Below are 6,000 nucleotides of genomic sequence, written 5' to 3' on the forward strand. Positions count from 1 at the left end.
ATGAAACATGTTAAAACCAGATGCTTTGAAAACCATTAATGCATTTTTTAATGTCTCTAATATACACTTCTATTTCCAATTTGACGATGGTTGTAGACTGAAACTTCTTTATTGTAACATCCCGAATTAGGGTCTAGTCAGAACAGTGGTTTTGAGGACAAAAATTTGAAATAAAAATAATTTTTTATGACAATTTTATGATCCATGATATGATTTCATGTTTGTGTGAATTTTTCATCAAAGAATTCTATGCCTAGAGTGTCCAATTTGACTTTAGGGACTAAATTGAATATGTTGTAAAACTTGTGTTCTAGAAGCTTCAAGCATGAAATTGCATTAGATTATTAATTAGAGGTCCTTGAATAGAAAATTGACCAAGTTCTAAAATTTCGGACAAAAATGGGGATGAATAGGAAAAATTTAGAAGAAAGGCCTTAAGGGCATTTTGGTCATTTGGTTATTAAATGAATAAAAAGGGAAAAATCAAGCAAAAATATTTTCCATCTTCTCTAAGGGTGTCAAAATTTTGGGAGTCCCCATAGCTAGGGTTTTCAACATTTTCAAGCTTGATTGTAGGTGCTCCCAAGTCCCGTTTTTAACGCTCTTTACATTTTTGAAGTTGTCATCAACCGATCTAGCTATTTATACCATTATTTTGAGCTAGGGTTCATTTATGAAGTTTGACCCATGTGTAACATGGTTGTGTTTTGATGTTTAATGGAGGAATATGAATGTTTGATGTGTGATAAACATATTTTGCTAAGTAATTTTTAGTGAAAACACCTAAAAAGGACTTGTTTGTAAAAGGTGTAAAAATGAGTAGTAGAAATGTGAAATAAAGAAAAAGGTGGGTTGATATGAGTTAGAATATGAATCGGCTAGGCTTAGGTGATTAAGAGATTGCATGCATTTCATTTTACGAGCCTAGGAACTAAAGTGTAAATAAGTGATAAGTTAGAGGTACCAAAGTATGTTTTATGGGTCGATATGAGAAATGTAAGTATTGAACAAGTGGAGTTTGACATTATAGATCAAGAAAAATGCGATTTGGGTCTCGATTGGGGGAAAAATAAGGTTTACGAGGATTAGACTCGTTTCTATCATTTTGTACATAGGTAAGTTCATTTGCAAATAATGCAACATGTACCATACTTTAAATGCTTTAATATTGCATGTATGACAAGTACTTACATATTTGATATGTTGTTGTATCAAGTGTTTATTGCCTAAATTTTATCATGAATTATACTTTGATTATCCCATGAATATGTGGTTGGTGCTATGATAATTGAAATTGACATTACAAGCAAGCTCAACGGAAATGTGTTATCAAAGAATCTTGTTTGAACCTTAGGAATAGTTTAGGATACAAGTGACTTATCACTTGGAACTATGTGATCTAAACCCATTAAGTTCTAGTCTGATTTCATGATATATGGGCATCTGAACTCATTGAGCTATGGTCTGAGTTCATGATGTATATGATACATGTTTTGGTGACCGGGTATTGGTCTCGCATATCTATCGGTGGCTGGATAGTCCGGCATGTGTTGCAGATACCTGACAGCCTATGTGAGCAAACCCGTGAGTAGCTCGAAAGCGAGCAACATGTGATATGTGATATGAGGTAGCGTTGGCTACATATGAGGCACTTAGGTGCAAGATTTTGATGTATCTGATAGTGTTCCGAGTGTTCAACGGGTAGTTCTCAAGGAAGTTCAAAGAATAATCTTGATAAATACGTCAAAGATGAGAAAGTAAGTTATTATGTGCAAGTGGCACAGGTATGTACATCGAACTCATGAGAATGACATGAGATATGATGAACTTGTGCTAAGAATATATATTTATATATATATGAAGAATGAGTTTAAGAAATTTGATAAAATATAAGATTATGTTCATTATCTTAAATGTATGATTAATACTTATTTAAGTTGTATTTTATTTGCATGTGAACTTACTAAGCTTTAAAGCTTACCCCATTTCCTTTCCTTTTCTTATAGCGTTGCCAAGCTAGCTCAGGGATCGGAAGACGTCGGAGACTCAACCATACCATCAAGTGAATATTTTGGGTATAGCTAGTCTTATCATTTTGAGTACGGCATGTATGGGGACGTGGTCTTTTTGTCATGTGTCATATTGATTATCCAAATGAGTTAGCTCATGAAAGAATTATGACTATTTTGTATATGGCCATGATAGGTGGTCCATATTGATTATTTAGGTTGTAACCCTAATTATTGGTGCATGCATGCAAATGTACTTATGCTTTAATGTGGTTATGGTTACTTAAGGATAATGAGTGTCATGGATGGCAAGTATGTTTGGTGTATGAGATATGATTAATGTGTATACCAATAAAGGTGGTGCAAGTGAGTAACTTGAAAGTAGGTTAGTAAAGATGACAGTTAAATATGAAATTGGTGTGGAATGCCATATGAAAATATGATATGTTGACACTACCAAGTCATAATTTAACCATGAATGTGAATGCTTAGATAATCAAATGTGCTATGTTGCATGCCATGAAGTGAGTATAAGTATGTGAATGTTTAAGGGTGGCAATCGGCTTGGAAAATAGCCTAGAAATTGTCCACACAGTTAGACACATGGGCATATTTCTTAGCCATGTGTGACACACGGTCTGCCCGACGGACGTGTAATCTGGCCATGAGTTCCCTGCACCCCAATTATGCAAAATAGATTTCCCAATAGTAAACACACGGACAGAGACACGGCCATGTATCTTAGCCGTGTGAAGAACATGGCCTTAGGACATGGGCGTGTGTCCAAGCCTTGTGAAGCCTGCAGTTAATTTTTGGAATTTAATTCACAGGCGTGTGACTTTGCCATGTGACCTTATTCGATTGATGACGTCATAGTCAGAGAGTTACATGGGCTAAGGATACAGGCGTATTCCAAGCCACATGGGCATGTGAGACTACACGGCCTACTCACACAGGCGTGTAACTCTCCAAAGTAAGAAATTTTTTTAAGTTGCTCTAAAGTTTTCTAAAGTACTCAGTTTAGTCCCGAACTACCTTCGATGTATGTTTGGGGCCACGTAGGCCCATATAAGGGACAATTTGCAAATGTATGAATGAAATTGATTTGAACAAAAATTTTATGGCCCGATTTTGTATGAATGTTTATGTTTAAGTCCGGTTATGCCTCGAACCTTGTCTCGGCGTCAAATACGGTTAAGAGGTGTTACATTTAATGGTATCATAGCTACAGTTTAGCCGGTTCTCAGATTACGTAGCATGTGTTTGAGTCTTTCTATACATGCCATACATAAATTGTGATAGTGTGACGACTCCTGACGATTTTAAACTATGTTTTTCATATAGTAATGGATCCCGACAGAGCAGTGGCGGATGATGTTGAAAGTAACGCGCCTGCTCCCGCTGAAGGAATAGTGTTGTTTGATAGTAGACCCACAACTGTTAGTAGAGGAGAAGGAGGTAGAGAAGCGTTTTTCCATATGTTGGATGTTTGGTACAAAGAGTTTGTTCGAACAAACCCGAACGCTCAATCTCCTCCACCTCCTCCAAATCCCTAACCTATACCCCAAGTGCCCCAAGGTATGGAATTTATGAGATTTCATAGAACCCCATTGATAAAATTTGAAAGCAAAGAGCCGAGGAATTTAGGGTCAATACTGTTGATGACTCCGAGAAAGTGAAATTTTTGCTTAAAAATTCCATTCGGGTATTCGATGAGCTTTCGTTTATCCCCGAAGAGTGATTGAAGTGTGCTATTTCCTTGTTGAAAGACATGGCATACCATTGGTGGAAGACGCTAGTTTCAGTAGTTCCAAAGGAAAAGGTCACATGGGAATTCTTTCAAAAGGAGTTCGAAAGAAATACATCAGTGAGCAATTCATCGATCAAAGGCGTAAGGAATTTCTTGACATGAAACAAGGTCGCATGCCAGTTACTGAGTACGAAAGAGAGTTTGTTCGGCTTAGTAAGTATGCTCGAGAGTGTGTATCCTCCGAGGCTACAATGTATAGAAGGTTTGAAGAGAGACTTAAATAGTAAATTAGAGTGTTAGTGGGTATTCTTGAGCTGAAGAAATTTGTTGTTCTCGTTGATCGAGCTTGTAAAGCTGGGGAACTGATTAAGGAAAAGAGAAAAGACGAGGATGAAGCTGGAGATATGAAGAAAAGGCCAATGGGCAAGTCACTTCCATCACAGTCGAAGAAATCCATATATATGTATTCCCGTTCTTATGTTTCGGCTGGCCATTCTTACAGAAATCGTAAGAAGCAAAATTCAGGTTTTAAATCTCAGGCTACATCTGTGGCTAGTGTGGGTAATGATAAAGCTTCTAGACCCGAGTGCCAATAATATGGTAGAGGCTATTTCGGCAAGTGTAGGGTTAGCGATGGATCTTATTTCTGATGTGGTTCTCAATACCACTACATCAAGAACTATTCTAAGATGGTTGAGAAAGAAAAATTTCAGAATACAAGGCCGGGTAGTATAGCTACAAAAGGGAGACCCTCGAGAAATGCTGGTAATGGGGCTAGTAGTAAAAATGTAACAAGGGATACAACAGTAAGATTTGAAGCTAGAGCTCCGGCTAGGGCCTATGCTATATGTGCGCGCGAGGACGCATCTTCTCCTGACGTGATTATAGGTACTTTTTCTCTCTATGACACTTCTGTTATTGCCTTGATTAACCCTGGCTCTACTCATTCATATGTGTGCATGAAATTGGTATCTAGTATGAATATGTCTGTTGAGTCTACGAAATTTATGATTAAAGTATCAAACCAATTAGGCAAGCATGTTTTAGTTGATAAGGTATGTAAGAAATGTCCTTTGATGATCAGAGATCATTGTTTTCCAGCTGACTTGATGTTATTGCCATTCGATGAATTTGATGTTATATTGGGCATGGATTGGTTGACATTTCATGATGCTATAGTAAATTGTAGAAAAAAAGTTATTGAATTGAAATGTTAAATGGTGAAATTCTCCGGGTTGAATCAGATGAGTCAAATAGGTTGCCAATTGTGATTTCTTCGATGTCTGCTGAAAAAATGTATTAGAAAAGGATGTGAAGCTTATTTGGCTTATGTGTTGAATACAAAAGCGTCTGAGTTGAAGACTGAATCAGCGCCTATTGTGTGTGAGTATCCGGATGTGTTCTCGGAAGAGCTGTCTGGTTTACCTCCTATTAGGGAATTTTTGTTTAGTATTGAGTTAGTCCCTAGCAAAGCACCTATCTCAATTGCTCCTTATAGAATGGCCCCAACTGAATTGAAAGAACTGAAGTCACAGTTACAAGAATTGATTAACAAGGGTTTTGTGAGACCGAGCTTCTCGCCGTGGGGTGCTCCGGTGTTATTCATAAAAAAGAAAGACGTATCTATGAGGTTATGTATAGATTATCGACAGCTCAATAAGGTAACGATTAAGAATAGGTATCCTTTGCCACGAATTGATGACTTGTTTGATCAGTTGAAGGGAGCAACATGGTTTTCTAAAATAGACTTGAGGTCCAGTTACTACCAGTTGAGAGTAAAGGACTCGGATGTGCTGAAAACTGCTTTTCGTACGAGTTATGGTCACTATGAATTTCTTGTCATGTGTTTTGGTCTAACGAATGCTCCTGTCACATTTATGGACTTACTAAACTGTATTTTCCAACCGTACTTGGATAAATTTGTTGTTGTTTTTATTGATGACATATTAATTTATTCGTGTGATGAATCCGAGCATGCTAAACACTTGAGAACTGTTTTACAAACCTTGAGAGATAAGCAGTTGTATGCTAAGTTTAGTAAAAGCGAGTTTTGGCTTCGAGAAGTTGGATTCTTAGGCCACATTGTTTCGAGTGATGGTATTAGAGTTGACCCGAGTAAGATCTCGATTATTGTTGAATGGAAACTGTCGGAGAATGTAACTGAGGTTAGAAGCTTTATAGGCTTGACCGATTATTACAGACGGTTTGTTAAAGGATTCTCTATGATTGCTACTCCAATGG

Source organism: Gossypium hirsutum, chromosome A07 (assembly GCF_007990345.1).
Source record: "Gossypium hirsutum isolate 1008001.06 chromosome A07, Gossypium_hirsutum_v2.1, whole genome shotgun sequence".
Classification (NCBI taxonomy): Eukaryota; Viridiplantae; Streptophyta; class Magnoliopsida; order Malvales; family Malvaceae; genus Gossypium; species Gossypium hirsutum.